We start from the raw sequence: 19,812 nt of genomic DNA, 5'->3' as shown, positions 1-19,812 counted from the left end.
TCACGTCCTGCCTCCGCTCTTCACGCTCACTTAATTCTTTCCTGGCCTCTGCCACTGAATGCCTCATGCACTACGCTGTGCCCTATCAGTGCGGGAGGACTGCATGAGCTCAGAAAACATGTCATCATGAGTGCATTTTTTTCACCTTCTAATCTGCGATAACCTCAGGGATGGAGATGATAGGGGGAGTGTAGAAACGCTCTACAATTCTGGGGGAACTGCATGGTCACTTGTGCTGCTGCTTTCACCATGTTGACCAAACAGGAAATGAAATTCAAAAGTTCCCAGGGCTTTTCCTGTGTGCCTGGCTAGTGCATCAGAGTTCAAAGTGCTGTCAAGAGCAGTCACAAGGGAGCATTTGCAGGGGAGGGATAGCTCAGTAGTTTGAGCATTGGCCTACTAAACACAGGGTTGTGAGTTCAGCCCTTGAGGGGCCTGTTTTGGGGCAAAAATCTGTCTGGGGATCAACCCTGCTTTGAGCAGGGGGTTAGACTGGCTGACCTCCTGATATCCCTTCCAACCCTGATATTCTATGATAGCTCCTAGTGGCCAATACCATCAATGTGCATCTACACTACCCCAAATTCAACCCAGCAAGGTCAATTTTAGCACTACTCCCCTCATCAGGGAGGAGTACAGAAGTCAATTTTAAGAGCCCTTTAGGTCAACAAAACAGGGTTGGCTGTGTGGACACAGACATTCTTAAATTGACCTAACACCGCTAAATTTGACCTGACCCCATAGTGTTGACAAGGGCACAGTGACCAGAGTGACAGAGGCCTTTTTCTGCCCATGATAGGACCCCACCCAGCATTACCTGGCCAAGGTGAGAGTCTGTTTCCATGCAGCAGGGGGAGGAGGTTCAGTGGATTCCCAGGTTCCCTCAAGACCTTTAACTGCATTCTCTGACTTCCAGAAAAAAGCCAACTCCAGGAGCTGAGTGAGTGCAACAGGTCCAGTGAGTGACAGGGAATGTCCCAGCATTTACTGTCCTGGGAGGTCTCCTACAGGTCTGCTCCACCATGGCCACAAGGCTCCCCACCACCCCATGTCCTTATTGTCTCTGCCTGGAACCTGGTCCCAGTGCAATGGAGGGCAGGGGATGGAGAATGGGGACAGCTGGGGAAGGAGGATCAGGCCAAAGTATGGGGATTGAGAGCCCAGCCCCAGGGCTGTGTGAGCGGTGGGCTCAGGCTGCGTGAATGGGACCTGCTCATGGGAAGGAGCACAGGAACTTTTGTCCTTCTTCCTCAACGAGTTTGCGCCAATCGGCCACATAGCCCCACTGCCACACTCTTCTCTTCTGCATGGAACCTGCTTCAGTGCCTCAACCCTCCCTGTCCCTCTTCAAAACCCTCTTCCCAGGGAGTCCTGAAACCACCCCGTCCCAGCAGGGAACACTGAAACATAGGCCAGTGTCTTGGGTCTGTGCAGAATGTGAGCTTCCTGAGCAGGGGCCAGGTCTGGGAGGGTTCAGAAGTGAAAGTGAGCCGGTACGGTCCAGTATGGCGTACCGGCAAGAGCTGGTATGCCGTGCCGGACTGGACCGGCTTCCCCAGCAGTGAATTAAAGGGCCCAGGGCTCCAGCCGCTGCAGGGAGCCCCGGGCCCTTTAAATCACCACCGGAGCTCTGGCAGCCGGGCTTGGATGGGGATTTAAAGGGCCTGGAACTCCAGCTCCTGCAGGAAGCCCCAGGACCTTTAAAGTGCCGCTGCAAAAGCTCCAGCAGCGAGGCTTGGGCAGCGCCACAGCAGCCGGAGCCTCTGGCCCTTTAAATCCCCACTGGGACCCAGCAGCCGGGCTTGGGTGCGGATTTAAAAGGCCCGAGGCTCCTCCTGCTGTGGGAAGCCCCAGGCCCTTTAAATCACCACCGAAGCTCCAGCAGCCGGGCTCGGGCGGGAATGTAAAGGGCCCGGTGCTCCTGCCGCTGCGGGGAGCCCTGGGCCCTTTAAATCAGTGCTGGAGCTCTGGCAGTGGGGCTTAGGCAGCGCCTTAAAGGGCCATGGGCTCCCCAGAGCAGCCGGAGCCTCTGGCCCTTTAAATCCCCACAGGAGCTCGAGCAGCATCACTTGGGTGGCACTTTAAAGGGCCTGGAGCTCTGCGGTGGCCGGAGCCCTGGGCCCTTTATTTCGCCCCACTGCCCCGGGGCTCCCAGCCGCCTCTGCAGCTGGTAGCTCCGGGGTGATTTAAAGGCCCCGCCTCTTTCCGGTTGAGGCCACGCCTCCTCCAGTTGAGGTCACTCAGGACTCTGGCGTACCGGTAAGTCCTTTCAGTTACTTTCACCCCTGGGAGGGTTATAGGGATTGTGACCAGGTGCCTGAATGGATGCTATACTCAGGGTAGACTGCGAGGAATAGGGCAGACTATCTCCCAGACTGGTGGTTTATTCTATAATTAGAGTCACCAAGTCAGTAACAAAATTGTCTCTGTAATACCCTGGTTATCAAAAGCTAAATACAATCCTAGTTAAGCATCCCAGCCCTTGACCCCAATCTACACAGACAATTGTAGTATAGTGAGAGGTTACTGAAAACCTGATTCCCCATATGTGAGATTCACCAGTCCCAGAGGACCGGACACTGATCCCCAAGTCAATATGAGTCCCAGATCTTACCCAATAATCACGCAGATGTCAATCCTTTAGTGACTAAAACAAAAGGCTTTAATAATAAAAGGAAAAAAGGAAGAGAGTTGCAGTGGTTAAGAGATCAGGATTCATACAGATATGTGAAAACTCTTTAGGTCCCAGTTTCATAGCAGAGATGGCAATGCTGCTGATTTGTAAAAGTCTTTCTGGAATCAATTTGAAAGGTTTTAGTCCAACAGTCAGTCCAGGGGTAGAGTTTGATCTAATTCTTCCATGAGAATTCCAGGGTAAATCCAGAGTAAACCCGGAGACCTCAGTCTTGTGGTTTAGACCTTCCCTGTCAAAGTTTAAGCAGACCTGAGATAAAAAAGGATGAAGCCCTGGGACATTTTCTTTATAGTCTTCTAGCAAACTGATAAACTTCTTGACAGCAATTATCACAGCAGCATCTTCTCCCAAAGAAGAATAGGCAGTACGGATTATTGCTTTGAAGCTAATTTTCTATCTCATAGATGAACTAGTTGTGTTCAGTCACATAAGGCAATTAGCCAGTCGAACTGTCAAGACAGTTCACAGGTGGTTTACTGTGTGGAATTACAAGTTTTAAGGAGAGATTAGGATAATTATATTACTGTACCACGAGTCCCATCTAAATAATAATATGCCCTTTTGACCTCTGAATCCATAGAACACAGCATTATGAGACAGGAACAGAATTGGCATCTACAAGCTAATTAGATCACATTGTTAAACGTCTAACGAGATACAGGTAAACACAAACAAATACACTTAGCATCTACCTGTGATTTCTATTACTACAAATAAATGGGTTAATGATTGCTGGTCTAGGACATCTCTTTGAAATACACATACAAGTAGATCGTCTTGGTTACATTTCAATGTGTCTTGTTAAGTTATAGGTCATACCCAAGTTGACCATTCTGTGAGCATCACAGAAGCACTGTTAAGAAAGATGCTTTCAGTGCCTTTTACAGAACCAACGTCATGTTTGTCATTTGAGTATTCTGTTAATTAGATTCTTCTTTCTTTCACTGAAAAAAGTCTCTGCAGTTATCTTTATACTCTAGGCGCTTTGTTGCGATGTGTCATTTCAACTTTGCAGGTTTCATTGCTTCATTTGATAGGATTTGTAAGCATGTGATGCATCGTGGTTGTCAATCACTGAATTCCATAAAACCAAAATCAATATAACTTTCGTCAAACTTTCTGTTCTTCGTTTGTTTCTTACTATTTGACTGCATTGTCCATGGCTTCAGCACAACTAGCAGGACTAGTATAAGGTTGTTTTAAAAACCTTACTCATTTTCAATATAACTTGCTCACACACTGTAAAAATATATTCCATTTCCACCTGCCAAACACGTTGCAGTCAAAACGGACGTCACATCTGATTTGCTGTTGCAAAGCAGTGAGATTTTTTATGTTGATGCTTATGCAATGTATTACGGCACTGTTCATGCGCCATGGAATACATTGTGTAAACAGAAATAATTGATTAGTCAGCTAGGCAATGCAGACAGGGGTGATGTGTGATTGTTGATAGTGGAGACGGTGGCAGGTGACCACCCTACTCGTCACTGCTGGATCTAACAGAGGTTTTCAAACTGTGGGCCAAGGCCTGATCTGACAACAAGATGAGGGCCAGCTGTGCTGTGCGTAACCCTTGTCTGACTGCTGCCCATGCTGCTTGGGGAAGAGACAGAGTGCAGAAGAACAGCCTCTGGGTGCCTGGTTCTGCAGGCCTGGCTGTCCTCATTGAAATGGACCCAAGCTCTTCCATCAGTGCAAGTTAATCCACCTCTGGGAGTGGCAGTAGCTCGGTTGACAGAAGAATTCTTCCATTGACCTAGCTGTGTTACAGGTGTTTATATTTTATTAAAACCCCTCTTCACATTACAGTTTTTAAAAAGTTAAAAGGGATAGCTCAGTGGTTTGAGCATTGGCCTACTAAACCCAGGGGTGTGAGTTCAATCCTTGAGGGGGCTGCTTAGGGATCTGGGGCAAAAATTGGTCCTGCTAGTGAAGGCAGGGGGCTGGACTCAATGACCTTTCAAAGTCCCTTCCCGTTCTAGGAGATTGGTATATCTCCAATTATTACCTAATAGCATACTATATTACTCTTCATTGTTGACTATACTTTTGTATCGTTGTACTAGTCCTCATGTGACCCTCACGGTGCTTTGAGTTTGAGATTCCTGGGTTAGATCAACCTCACTAAACATTTCACAGCTCTGTGTGAGGTAGCTAAGTCAACCTAAGTTTTAGGTGTAGGCCTCAGGAAGAATAAGGGTATGCCTACATTACAGCCACTACAGCAGCACAGGTTCAACTCTGTCACTGAAGTGCTGTACTGTAGATGCTTCCTACATTGACGGAAGTGGTTTTTCCATCACTCTAGTTAATCCCCCTTTCTGGGAGGTCACTGGCAGAATTCCATTGTCTACACTGGGGGTTAGATTGATCTAGCTGTGGCACGACCAAGCTACCCTAATTTGAACTCTGGGGGAGGGAGAATCTGATTACGAATGTCGTTGCCTTGCATCAGCAGTACCCAGTGCATTCTGCTCTGTGCCCTTGTGACTGGGGGCTGGGGAGGGGGAAATAAAACAAACAGGTGCTCTGAGGACGCTCAGTTCAGCGCAGTTATGACACGTCTGTTTTCCGCTTGTTTTACATGATGCTTTATGGCAGCTCAGCTGCCGGAGCAAAATACTTTAATTCTTTATTGAGTCCCATATCAGATATTCCATCATCTTGCCTGGGATGGACGTCAGGCTGACGGCTTATAATTACCCACATCACACACCCCACCGTGTTCCAAGAGTTATTGAAAATCACCCCTGACAGCACAGTGAGCTCCTAAGCCTGATCTTTTAATACTCTTGATGCAAGTTAGCTTGACTTGCTGATTTAAAAAAAAATCTCTCTTTAGTAGATGTTTAACATCCCGCAGAAATCCTGAAAGCATTTCAGCAGCAGCATCTGCTATGACCACAATATCCAGCCATTTCCCAAATACAAAACAGAAATATTTATTGAAGACTTCAGCTTTTTCTGCATTATTTTTTACCATTCTACCATTTCCATCTAATAATGGAGCATAATCATTTTTAGAATTCCTTTTGTTCTTAATAGTCTTTAAAAACCCCTTAATAACTCCTCTGTATCACCCGTAACTCTGCTGGCCATAGAGTTCCCCTGGAGTTTCTGTCCTTCCCTTTTCACTTGTTTATAGTTCTTAGCTGCTGGGTTGTTTGTATAACTATCCGTTTTCCCGTTTTGCACTTGACAGATGGATGGATTGATTTTATCTAGCTGCCATCACCTAAGTGTGTTTAAACCCGTGCGCCTTCCTGTGCACAACCACAGGTTTGGACATTTACTGATCTGTTCTTAAACAATGGCCAACTCCCATTCACCTTTTTCTATTTCTACTCTTCTGCCCAGCTGATCTGGCCCAAACTATTTCCAGCTCCCTGTCACTGGCCCCTGAGAACGCCCCGGATAAAAGCCTCCCGCTCCCCGGCCCGGGCTCTGCCGGCGCAGCGCGGACGGGCTCAGGGCTGGGCTCACGGCACCGCCGAGGCCCAGCTCGGTCTCTCCCGGGCGGGGCGGGGCGCAGCGACGGTTACAAACCGCCCCGGGAGCAGCTCGCGCAGCCGCCGCCCCAGCCCGTCTCCCGCCGCAGGAGGCACCCGCGCCCCGCAGGGAGAGTTCCCCTGGAGTTTCTGTCCTCCCAGAGCCGCGCCCCGCCCGGAGCCCCCGGCCCCGCCGGCCTCCCGCTTGGTCCGCCTCGGGCCTGGGCGGCCCCGCCCATCCCCGCGCCGCCTTGCGGCTGCTGCAGGGAGCGGGAGGCTGGCAAGTGAGGGCAGCCGGGGTAGCGGCTTCAGCAGCGGTTACTGCGCATGCCCCGTCCTGACTAGCCGCTCGCGGGGAGCTCCCAGCTGCCGGGCTCGCTCGGGCTCCGCGGAGCCGGGGCTGGACTTCCGGGGCCACAGGCTGCCGCCCCCGCCCCCATTGGGACCCGAGCCCGGCCCGGCCCGGCCGAGCCTGCAGGTGAGGGGGGGCGGGGCCGGGAAGTGACTCTGCCCCCACGGCCCCTCCCCGCCCCAGCTCCGCTCCCGGGGGGCTGCGAGCCCCAGAGCTCCGACCCCCCCGGGCTCCGCCCCCCAGCGCCTGCAGGAGCCGGGCCGGGGCCCGAGTCCCCCCGCCCGAGGGGCAGAGTAAGGGGGGGGGGGTTCCCGGCTCCCGCCCCCCCCCCCGGGCAGTGCCGGGCCGGGGGAGCATGGGGGCGGGGAGAGGAACCGCCGGGTCCTGCCTGGTGCCCGCGCCGCTGGGGGACGCGCAGCCCTGGGGACAGGCCAGGGGATCCCCCCCCCAAGAGGCATCTTTGACTCTGCTCTTCGGCTGCACAATTTTATCCTTTTCAGTGGTGTACAAAGTGCTGAAATGACTAGAGGGACCTCAGGTCCGAGCTAGTCGGGCTGCGCCTTTGTTCATCTTCAGGGTAGAAAGTCTCTCTCCAGAATGAAAAAGTGTGATCAACTTTTGAACTAATTCAGTAGCAGAAGGATTTAGGCTGGTAACTTTATACATGAGACAGAGAGAATTCCTAGGTCAGACATGCCTATCTCTCCACTCTAGTTAAAAATGACATAAGAAAATAAGATTGGTCAGACCAAAGGTCCATCCAGCCCAGTATCTGTCTACCGACAGTGGCCAATGCCAGGTGCCCCAGAGGGAGTGAACCTAACAGGCAATGATCAAGTGATCTCTCTCCTGCCATCCATCTCCATCCTCTGACGAACAGAGGCTAGGGACACCATTCTTACCCATCCTGGCTAATAGCCATTTATGGACTTAGCCACCATGAATGTATCCAGTCCCCTTTTAAACATTGTTATAGTCTTAGCCTTCACAACCTCCTCAAGCAAGGAGTTCCACAGATTGGCTGTGTGAAGAAGAACTTTTTATTTGTTTTAAACCTGCTGCCCATTAATTTCATTTGGTGGCCCCTAGTTCTTGTATTATGGGAACAAGTAAATAACTTTTCCTTATTCACTTTCTCCACATCACTCATGACTTTATACACCTCTATCATACCCCCCTAAGTCTCCTCTTTTCCATGCTGAAAAGTCCTAGCCTCTTTTATCTCTCCTCAGATGAGACCCGTTCCAAACCCCTAATCATTTTATTTGCCCTTCTGTGATGTGTGTGTTTTCTGAGGGTTGAATAACTCTCCGTTCTGCACGCACACTGATTTCTTCTTTCATTTGGTAAGTTAGGATCTGATTTTGCCAACACTTCCACACATGCTTGTCTTTAGCCATCTGAGCGGTCTCATTGACTCTTAAATCACTGTTTCTGGTCAGGTTTGAAAATGTCTCTCAGATTTATTCCTGGTGGCAGGGACAGAGTCTGTGCTATAATCAAATGACCAAGGCCTGGAACTTTAATTACGGGACCCTAAAAGTACATTTCCAAATCCATATTCAGGCAGTGGAATAAGTGGCCTGGTATCAATAGCTCTGGACACTCAGAACCAAACCCCACTGTTGCAGGCTCAGCGTTTTTGAAACTCGGGCCACTTATTGAGATAACTGACTGGGCCCTAACTTGATGTTGCTCATTTGTTTTCTTGACCCCAAGTAGAAGTTCCAGTTTCCAGACCTGACGTGATCTCCTGGCTGGAGTGAAAGGAGGAGCTGTGGGGCCCCAGTCTCCAGGGAGAGGAGGAAAGAGAGATACTGAGATGTGCCCACAGAGGTAAGGAATTGGCAAAAGTGGCTCAGAAACTGTTTTTTACACCCTCATGGGAAATGCCACTCCTGAGTTTTCACCAGTCCCGTGTGCCCATGTAGAAACAAACACTCTCCTCCATATTCAGATGGGAATGAGGTAGCAGAATTGTTCCCTTCTTTCTCTCCTTGGGGAAAGGATTTGGGGGCAATTGTTCGGTTTGTTTCTCCTTTCCCACTCCCCTTTGTGATGTCCCCTTTTTTCTGCATCTCAATGGGTGACTCCAAACCAGATTATCTCTCTGTCCCAGCAGGTGATGGAACGGTGAGTGAGACCGAGGAGGAGAACCCTCAGCTAGGAGTCCGGAGCAGGTGGAACCACATAGGACAGTTTGGGAAGATCCAAGGTGACTATTTCCCAGTGATCGGGGATGGGAAAAACTTGTAAGACCCAGCCCAGGCCACAGGGGCAACAGGGAAAAGAGCCAGGGCAGAGACAGGGTGAATCAGCTCACCGGAGCAGAGGGGTTGGAAAAATCAAAGAAACTGCTCAGCTCACAATCCCCACTGGAGAGATACCCAATATGTTTGGTGACTCTGGGAAAAGCTTACCTGGGAGTTCAGCCCATATTACTCAGCAGACAATCCACATGGAGAAAAAACCCTATAGATGTGCTGAGTGTGGGAAAAGCTTCTCTCAGAGTACTACGCTCATTAACCATCAGAGAATCCACACAGGAGAGACACCCTATACATGTTTGATCTGTGGGAAAAGCTTCCGATACAGTTCAGTCCTTGCTACACATCAGAGAAAACACACTGGAGAGCAACCTTATAAATGTCCTGAGTGTCAAAAAACATTCAGTGGCAGTGGAAACTTTCACAGGCATCAGAAGATGCACACAGGAGAGAAGCCCTTCAAATGCACTGAGTGTGGGAAAAGCTTCAGGGAGGGCTACCACCTTGTTTCACATCAGAGAATGCACACGGGAGAGAGACCCTACGGATGCCCTGACTGTGGGAAACACTTCTCTGACACTGCTGGGCTCATTATCCATCAGAGAATCCACACAGGAGAGAAGCCCTATATGTGCCCCAAGTGTGGGATCAGCTTTGTCCAGCCCTCACAACTTGTTAGACACCAGAGAATCCACACAGGAGAAAAGCCCTATAAATGCCTGACCTGTGGGAAAAGCTTCAGTGATAAATCACTTTTAAATCAACACCAGAGGATCCACACAGGAGAAAAACCCTATACATGTACGACCTGTGGGAAAAGCTTCCGATACAGTTCAGCTTTTACCACACATCAGAGGAAACACACTGGAGAGAAACCTTATAAATGCCCTGAGTGCGGGAAAAGCTTCAGTAGCATCACAACCTTTAACGGTCATCGGAAGATACACACAGGAGAGAAGCCCTTCAAATGCTGTGATTGTGGGAAAAGCTTCAGGAGGCGCCCAGACCTTAATGTACATCAGAGAACACACACAGGAGAGAAACCCTATAAATGCCTGACCTGTGGGAAAACATACCGATGTAGCTCACACCTTTCTAAACATCAGAGAAGCCACACAGGCAAGAAATCTTTAAAGTGCCCTGACTAGGGAAGGGCCAAATGAATAACGTCTCTGCCAGTTCCTGTGAATCTCAGAGCATCAGGCCAGGCTGGAGTGGCTGTGTAATGGGGATATGCAATGGTTCTAAAGCAGAGAATAAAACCACATTCTGGGGACAGAGTCGTGTAGAACAAGAGGCTGGGATGGGATTGGTTTATGATCTTTCAAGAAGCTCTGAACAGCTTCTGATCAATGCCTACATTTAAGTTAATTCCCCACATTTGTCAGTTCAGGCCATAGTCAAGGAGCATGTTGGATTCCTCGTTGACACTAAGCTCTCACATAGCAGCATCTGCAAGTAATGTTCTCTATCATCTCCCCTTGGCTAGGAGATGCTGTTACCTGCAGGCAGACAAAAATCCAGCCTCAGTTACTTACAGCTTTGTCACCTCTCAGCAGGGCTGCAGCAATGTGATCTGCCTGGCCATGTAACCATCAGTGCCGAGGGACCTTCAGCTAGTACAGAACGCTGCAGTGCATCTTCTCTGCAACACAAGCTCCTGTGAGCATATGCCTGTCCTCCACTCCCTACATGGCCTGCCCCAGAATATCAAATTATGTTCAAGATCTTGGTCCTTGTCTTCAAGGTGCTGCATGGCCTGGGCCTGGGTTATTTAAAACACTTCCTAAAGCTCTGTGAAGAAGACCATAGACAGCAACTTTGCAACTCTGGCACATTGAAACTGACCACAATAAGGGTAAAGTTTATTTGTGCGGAGACAAAACTGCCTTGGTGGCCAGACTCAGACAGTGGAATGAACTCCCCCAGGAGCTAAAGACCATCACCAACCTGACCACCTTCTGCTCCAGATGTAAGCCACATTTCTTAGACTTTGCCTTCTGTAGTATAAATACATATCGACACATGTACTTGTCGCCACAAACAAAAGCTACCATAATAGAACTCTCCCCTGCACACACTTCTCCCCCAGGAAATGATGAGAGAACAGACATGTGACAGAAGGTTGCTTTACAGCACCACTAGAAGGTGCTCACATACTGTGGGGATGAGCCTGGTGTAAGCATCAACACAGAATAGAATTCGGCTGCCGTGCAGCTACAGTCCGATTTTCTTACTCTTTGCAATTTAGCGTCACAGACTCATTGAGGATTAGGGTTGAAAAGACCTCAGGAAGTGTCTAGTCCAAGTTCCAGTGTCCCTCTAATTTTTACCACTCGTGTGCGGAATGAATCTTGTTATGTGACACCAACATGGAGGTGCTGTGTGACAGATCACCTCCATATTGGGGTAAATGTCAAAATTAGTGGGGTGGGGCTGAGGGGTTTGATCAATGTGTGTGGCGGGGGGGGTTCCAGGCTAGGGCAGAGGGTTGGGGTGTGGGGCTGAGGGCTCTGGGGTGCGGCTGGGGATGAGGGATTCAGGGGGCAGGAGGAGGCTCAGGGCTGGTGCAGAGGATTGGGGTGCGGGGCAGGGGCGAATGAGGGTGTTGACTGACGATAAAAATATATAAATACACCAACCACATTAGATTTACCAGAAACTATAAACTGTTCAGCCCCAGTTTCAGAATGTGTGTTAAATTGGCTTGCTTTCAGATCCTGTCTGTATAGAAATTCCATTAAAGCCCAGATGTATAATTTTCAATTCATGTATGTTTTATATAGGATCAAAGAGACTGTTGTATTGGGACCACATGGCCTTTACCTCTCACTTTCCCAACTCTCCTCTATCCCTTGCAGTCTGTCTTTCACCTACTCTTTCTGCTCCGGTTGCTTTCAACAAAAGGCAAGAGTAATTTTCTCTTCTTAATTTGGTTGTCTTGAGTGTTGTTACTTTCTCCTTTGCCTTGTGTTTTCAAGCAACAGGTCTTGATTTTGTTTTGGTGTTTCTCCAACCTGCCCAGATTTTCATCAGCACCCTTTGGGGGCTCCTCTGCTTAGGGTGGCTAAAAATCGCAACTAAAATGTTTGTTTAAATTATGACATTTAAATATAGTTTTGTTTTGTTTTAATTTAAATCAAATGTCTTATTTACATATTGCTAGTTCTTCTGTTCCATTTTATGGTCTTAAATTGTCAAAGTGATGTTTTCTATTTGTTTGGTTTTTTAGTTTCCTAAGTGTTAATCACATCCCAACCTCCTGCCCTGAGCCCCCTCCCGCATTCCAAACCCCTCATCCCCAGCCCTACTCCAGAGCCTGCACCCTCAGTCGGCACCCTCACCACCTTCTGCACCCACTCCCTTGCCTCAACCTGCAGCTCCCCTCACCCCCCTGCACTCTGAACCCTGCATTTTTCACCACACCCTGGAGCTTAGGGGGTCCACAAAATCTAATAGCTCTGGACCCCCAGAAGAGCTAATCTGGCCCTGGGTGGAGACAGGCTGTGCCGGGACTCAGGCCAGAGGACTCCATCAAGCTGTCTCCCCACCAGCAGCACGGTGCTCCACGGGAAGGGGCCTCTCTCTCCCTGCTAGGCACTGGCAACATGGAGCTCTGGGGGAAGGGGTCTCTCTGCCCCCACTGACAGCAGCGAGCTCCGGGGCTGGGAGAGAGGCCTGCAGCAGCCCTTCATGCCCCAACTGACTCCCCTCCCACCTACCTCTCCGCTCTCCAGGCCCTTGCTACATGGGCCCTTTATAGCTGCTGTGTGACTGCGCAGCTGAGAGAACTTAGACTCCAATCCCCTGCTTGAAGCAGGACCAACCCCAACGAAATCATCCCAGCCAGGGCTTTGTCAAGCTGGGCCTTAAAAACCTCTAAGGGAGTTTCCACCACCTCCCTAGGTAACCCATTCCAGCGCTTCACCATCCTCCTAGTGAAATAGTGTTTCCTAATATCCAACCTAGGCCTCCCCCAGTGCAACTTGAGACCATTACTCCTTGTTCTGTCATCTGCCACCACTGAGAACAGCTGAGCTCCATCCTCTTCAGGTAGTCGAAGGCTGCTATCAAATCCTCCCTCATTCTTCTCCTCTGAAGACTAAATAAGCCCAGATCCCTCAGCCTCTCATAAATCATGTGCCCCAGCTCCTTAATCATTTTTGTTGCCCTCCGTTGGACTCTCTCCAATTTGTCCACATCCCTTCTGTAGTGGGGGGACCAAAACTGGACGCAATATTCCAGATGTAACCTCACTAGTGCCGAATAGAGGGGAGTAATCACTTCCCTTGATCTGCTGGCAATGCTCCTACTAATGAAGCTCATATGTTATTAGCCTTCTTGGCAACAAGGGCACACTGCTGACTCATATCCAGCTTCTCGTCCCCTGTAATCCCCAGGTCCCTTTCTGCAGAACTGCTGCTTAGCCAGTCGGTCCCCAGTCTGTAACAGTGAATGGGATTCTTCCATCCTAAGTGCAGGACTCTGCACTTGTCCTTGTTGAACCTCATCTGATTTCTTTTGACTCAATCCTCCAGTTTGTCTAGGTTGCTCTGGACCCTATCCCTATCTTCCAGTACAGCGATAGGGTCCAACTTTTCATTTCTACTTGATAGAACGTTATTTAATAAAATGGATACATTCAGGAGCAATAATGGTCTCCATGAGGTTGGAAATGCAATGTCTTGACCTTGGCCTTAGGATGACGATTTATTTGTGACTTTCCTGCTGTGCAGGAGGAGAAATAACATGCGTCTGAGTTTCTCAGATTCATTCATCTACAAAGGAGAAGAATGTGAGAATGGGCCTTCATGGGGTGAGATGGGACCTTCAGGAAAGTCTCTTGATGTGTTTCATTTAAATTACAGAGTCTAGCAGAGCTCTGCTGTTTATTCCCCAAAGTTACCATGAATTCATAGATCTAGAAGGTTTAGCTCATTGGTTCTGAACCCACGGCCCGTGGCCCACTTGCAGCCCAATCAGCATGAAGCTGTGGCTCATGTGACATCCCCGGGGCATTCAGGTGGTACATATGTTGGGTGGATGCAGCCCACATAACACAGAGAGAGCTGCATTGTGGCCCACAATGGTAAATAGCTTGAGAACCACTGGTTTAGCTAGATGACTGAGTTGCTGAAGCAATGTTCCCTCTAATTTTTTATATCCATATGCAGAATGAATTTTGTTACGTGCACTAATAAGGAGGTGATATGTGATAGGGGAGGGGCCGAGGTGTTCAGAGTATGGGAGGGGACTCAGGGCTGAGGCAGAGGGTTGGAGTGTTGGGGGTGAGGGCTCCAGCAGGGGGTGCGGGCTCTGGGGTGAGGTTGGGGCTAAGGGGTTTGGGCTGCAGGAGGAGCCTCAGGACTGGGGCAGAGGGTAGGGGTGTGGGGAGAGAGGACTCCTGTTGGGGGGTGCAGGCTCTGGGGTGGGTCCAGGGATGAGGGGGTACAGGCTGCGGCAGCCCTCTCTTTGTGCAGCAGCCCGGGGCCAAGGGAGAGGTGCCTCTCCCCAGCTGTGGCAGCTCTGGGGTGGGGGCTAGGAGAGCAGCAATCTACTGAATGTGTTAACCCTATTTGTATGCATGTATCATTTCTGTGTCTGAAGTTAGAAATATGAGGTATACATTTGTTTTGCTAATGTAGTCATACTACATTAATAGTATTTCAGGAACTGGATGGCTCCATTGAACTAGAACTAGTTGTGAATGGTTTTGTTTTCCTGTAAGTCTTCCTGGGGGGGGGGCTAGCCCATAAAGTACGGAGCCTGGGGTCTCACAGGGACATGTGACCATGTCACCTGATACTGGAATCCATCTTAAACCAGGTACTTTCCCATAAGGAACTGGGAGGGTCAAGCTGAAATCAAGGGCTCCCGCCTTTTGCCAAACCTATAGAAGGGGATGAAACAGGACAGAAGCTGCGGCCAGTCATGAGGAAGCCCCTGCTTACCATCCAGGACGTCTGCTGGAACTAACATAAACTAAACGGGGGAGGAGCGGGCCCGGACTAGAAATGAGTCTAGTCTGTAAAAAAAGCTTATTGGAACATCTCTGAGGGTGAGATATTACATGTAACCAGTTTCTTAGTCTATTAAGCTTAGCCTTGCATGTGTGTTTTATTTTGCTTAGCAACTTACTTTGTTCTGTCTGTTATCTCTTCTAATCACGTAAATCCTACCTTTTATACTTAATAAAATCACGTTTGTATATTAGTAAACCCACTGTAAGTAACTGTTACCTGGGGGGCAAACGGTCTGTGCATCTCTCTCTACAATGGGGAAGAGGGTGAATAATATGAACCCACACAGCACAGAACTTTATAGAGTGTGAGACGAATTCATCGGGTTCAGGTTCCCAGAGAGGTTGTGCACTGGGTGCTGGGGCAAGTCCCTTTCAACTGAGCTGCCCCAGGGCTGAGTGAATCTCCGTGTCTGTGTTCTGCAGAGGGTGTGGCCCTGTCTCAGGGTCGGTGCTGGAGGAGGCCGGCAGGGCCTGGCTCAGCAGACAGAGGCAAGGGGGGCCCATTCTGGGGGAAGGCTTAGGCTCAGTGGTATCTCAGCACATCAAGTGACAGTCCCAAGGGGGGCTCTACAAGTGAACCCCTCCCTACCCCCACCACCCCAGATTGTCCCAGCCCTGCCGTTCCTCTTTCCGTGGGCCCAATGGAAGATGAATGTGGCCAGCCAATGGGAGCTGGAAGTTGCCAGACTCTTCCAGGGGGGGAGGGGAGGGGACTGGGAACTAAAGCTGCAGAGCAGAGAGATCAGTAAGTCTTGGGGGGTCCCAATCCAGTCTCCCATCACCCCCCTCCTATCCCACCCAACTCCCAGGAGGCCCCTCTCTGTTCCCCAGAGCCTGGGGGACTCCTCCCTATGCCCAGGACTCCCACCCACTTCCATGTCCACACAGCTCCCTCTGCCCCACAGGTCCAAGCCTCCCAGTTCTCAGCCCCCTGCTGCCATTCTCCCCGGTTTCCAGGGTCCCCCTCCTGCATGCCACACTCTGACCCTACAGGTCCCCATGCTCTCCAGCTCTCAGGGGCTCCCCCTTTTTCTTACTCAGCCCAAAGGGACGTGCTAGTGCAGGAAGTCGGGGATATTTCGGGAGCCAACCTTCCACCATCACCCCCCACCCTCGCTACCTCCAGCGTGCTGGAGCATTTTAACCTCTTTCCCCCCAATAGCCCCCTGCTCTGGGCCTGGGGAGGGGCACTTGAACACTGGAGATGCTCAGTATGGGGGTGGGAGAAATCTGTCCTGGAGCCTGCATGTCACTGCCCCCCTCCTGGTATCCCCACACTAGTGTGATTCTATCTAGACACCTCTGGTTCCCTCCCCCCTTTCTGGGTCTCTCAGGTCACCATGCGCCCCTCCCACCACAGCCCCCTGGTGCCCTCCTGTCACTGCGCCTCCCCTTGGGCGGCCGACCCTCTGGGGCTCTGGCAGAGGAGCTGGATGCCGTGCTGAGTGGGAGAGGTTGGCAGGTGCAGGAGAGGTACGGCTCTGCCCCAGAGCCCGCTCACCCTGTCAGAGTGCGGCGGGCCGCCTACTACATCGTCTTGCTGTCCTGCTCAGCGTCCAGATCAGGGTCCCCGTGGCACAGGCTGGGGCAGTCAAAGTGACTGCTGTGGGGTTTCCTATGGTGCCCATCACTGTGGCATCTGGATGTGGGTCACTGTGGGGCAAGACTGGCGCTCCGGGTGGGTGATGCGGTCAGGGGGGTGCTGTGGTTAAGAAGCAGAGTGAGCCTGGAGTGCCAGGTCATGGAAGGGAGTTTGGGGCAATGAAGGTGGGAAGTATGGGCTGGGGTGGGGGGAAAGTGGGGAAGAGCCTCGAAGGCATCTGCGGCTGAGGGTGCCAAAATACAGGTTTGCCCAGGGCGGTGTTTTCCCTAAGGATGGCCCTGCGTGTGGCCATCGCCAGCCGGGAGCTCCCCACATCTGACAGGCACAGTGGGTAGCTAACCAGAGTAGTGCAGCTGGATCAATGGTTAGGGACTCATGTGCTGCTATAGAGGGGGTGCTGCTGGGGTGGGGCGTGAGGCTTAGCCATGCACAGGAAGTTATTGGTGGCTTTGCATGGTTGAGGTTCCTGAGTGCAATTGCTGGGACTCGTGCCTAATCATTGTCCCCCGCTCCAGGTCTTACAGCTTATCAAAGGCCTGGGCTATTCCTTCATGGTGCAGCAAGGCCTGGTGGGTCGCCCTGGCCAGGTCCTCGATATTCATGTGGAGTGATCTGGCCAGGTCGGTGGTGACAGGAGCTTCTGCTTTCTTTTCTCCAATGAAAATGGGAACCTTTGCTCTCAAGGCGAGTGTGGACACACAGGTGTTTGTGGTTCCTCCTGTGGTTCTGAGAGACCCACCTTACCCGCTGCTTCTCTGATGTAGGAACCTTTCACTGGAGAGGAGAGAGCAGCCATTGGACTATATGTTGGGTAGCTGCAGATTGACAGCTCTGTACCAGGTGCTTTGGGGGAGAGCCGCGCTGCTGGGTGGGTGGCGGATGGGGAGAGATTTTCTGGAACGTGTGGAACTGGCAGAGAAGATGCCGCAGTGTAATGCCTCAAATAGTAAAGGAAATAGGGGCATGAAGGTGCGGTGATCCTAGCAAGGTGGAAGGGTGGGAAATGAAGGTGCTGAAAGCAAAGAAATGACTGAAATATGTTGCAGTTTTGATTTTATTAGGAATTGCTCCAGGGAATGTTACATATTGGTGGGAATATTCCAGACTGGTTTTTTTAGTAGAGTTGGGCTTTATAAAAATAAAGTAGCTAAAATTGATTAAAACAAGTTACCCAATAACATGGTGCAAAGGTAGGAGCAATGGAGCGGAGGCTGAGCATGGCTCCAGTGCTCAGTGCACCTCTGTGTGTGCTGCTGGGTTCCAACACTCATGAAAGTTGGGTGCTAGGAGCTGGTCACAGAGGGACCATCAGCTCACCTTTTGCTTTTCCTGGGGGTGGATTAGCGGGGGCAAAGCCCTGCTACTTGGGAGGGGGTGGTGTCAATGGGGATTGCACAATCTTGTGTTCTCCTCTGGGTGCAGGACATGGCTCTATTGGGCGGCTAGTCATGATTTTGGCAACGGAATGTTCTCCCACACAGCTGTTTGCATCTGCACCAGATGCATCACTCACTTTCCTGGGCCAGGTGCTCCCTTTCCTTCTCTTTCTGTTCACTTATGAGACTTTCACATCACTTCAGGAAACCTTTTCTCCACACTTCTGCCCTACAAGGCCCTCTGCTGGAAGGAAACCACAGTTTCAACAGCCATGACTTTTCTCATTTTCTTTCTGTTCCCTTGAAGATTTGCCAGGCGTTCAGTGGCTTATAAGGCCCCTCTGTGCATGGACTGTTCATTGCAGGTGCTAGGGGAACGCTAAGATATCAGAAATCGTTCTTGTGCCAACACTCAGTTCCAAGACAGCCATGTTAACAGATTGCTTCGGTTTCACTTTTTAAATGCCACTCCCATGTGCTTTTGTAGACTGGGCTGCTCTTAGAGATGCTAAGACATTTTCCACCTTACTTCACCCTCGAATAGGATGCCTGTACAACTACTGGGTGTGGGGAAGCAAGGGATAGGTTAATATTTGCAGGTACACTTCTGCAGCCTGTTCTTATGTTGGAGGATTTTACCGTGAGGTGTGTTCCAGAGAGGCAGAGAAGGGTCTTGTTCAAAAAAGGCAATGGGTAAATCAGCCAGATCTGTAGTGAAGATGGTGCCCCACAGCTGGTGCAGGAGTGGAGGGAAAACACCCCCTATCCTGCCAGCCTTTGCAGTGTGCGTCATGCTAAAACAGAGTACTGTCCTCCCCTTAGAGAAGAGAATTTAACACCTGAAGATTGCCACAAACAGCACTGCAAAATTAATGGACTTTTGCTATATCTGGTATGAAGCCAAGAGGTTAACAATGTAGCCACAAATGCCTTATCTCTGTGCATCATGGAATGACTCTGTGCCTCCTTTGGGCTATGTACCTCCCATTATAGTGATGGCTTGAAGCTGTGAAGGGCACAGCTCATGCTGGGAGCCAAAGGACGTCCTCTGTTGCTTTTCCTCTTTCCCTATCTGCTGTTACAATAAACGTGCCAGCTTGGCCAGGTGTTGGGTGTTTAACCTGCAAGCTGCTGCCGTCTCGCCCAGCGGATGGAGGTCTGTTGTTCATGGGAGGTGGCAGATCCATGTCCAACCCCCTTCTTTGCCAAGCTGTTCCAGCTAATTCCTCCATTCAGTACAGCTACACTGAACGCAGTTAATGGCAGCTGAAGGCCCTGCAGATGCATGTGGAATTCAAATCTATGGCACCCACCACACACATGATGGCACTGTCTCTTAGTCCCTCTGTGTGTCTGCATATTGCAGCATCACTGTCATGGCCCTCAGTGGCTATTGCCAGCCCCTGGCACCACAGCTAAGGGAAATTTAATTCATGACATCCTGAGGGCCAGGAGATGGACAAAGGTAAAGGGCAGCCCCCGGTCTGTGAGAATTTGCTATCTAAAGTCCAGGAGATGGGGAAGGGGGATGGGATGTAGCAAATTCTGACAGTGTAGCAAAAAGGAATAGCTGGGTGTCAGTATCTGCTACTGGCAGCAAATTGTGCAAGGGAACAGTCTTGGGACACGTTTCATAGGAGCCCATCCCTAGTGCTGCTCAGCAGATGAGACATTGAACTTCCTGGGTCAGACACCACCACTGCTGCTGCCTTTCTTGACATGGTTTTCGACCTAGGTACCATTGTGGGATGCATGCAGTATTACCTGTATGGCTCTGGGGATGTCACATGGGTCGCAGTCGTGTGCAGACTGGGCCACAAGCAGCCCTCGGGCTGCAGGTCGAGAACCTCTGCTTTAATGTGAGCCAGGAACCTGGGCTGAGCCGCTGCAGCTCTCCAGTGGGGTGTGTGTGGGGAGCGCCCTTCCCTAGCGCCCTTCTGTGCCCGGCCTGGGGGACTTTCTCCAGGTGGGGGCTGGAACCCCCCCTGGCTCTTACCCAGACCCTC

At 50.5% G+C, this 19,812-nt stretch overlaps 1 pseudogene; it reads left to right on the top strand.

Annotated features, from left to right (window-relative positions):
- The first annotated feature begins 6,497 nt into the window (after positions 1 to 6,497).
- Positions 6,498 to 19,812, top strand: part of LOC120393807 — a 55,816-nt pseudogene continuing 42,501 nt past the window's right edge.

Source organism: Mauremys reevesii, unplaced genomic scaffold, assembly GCF_016161935.1.
Source record: "Mauremys reevesii isolate NIE-2019 unplaced genomic scaffold, ASM1616193v1 Contig32, whole genome shotgun sequence".
In the NCBI taxonomy this organism is placed as follows: domain Eukaryota; kingdom Metazoa; phylum Chordata; order Testudines; family Geoemydidae; genus Mauremys; species Mauremys reevesii.
The sequence above is the reverse complement of the archived record's forward strand: the minus strand, read 5'-3'. Positions and strand labels throughout refer to the sequence as shown.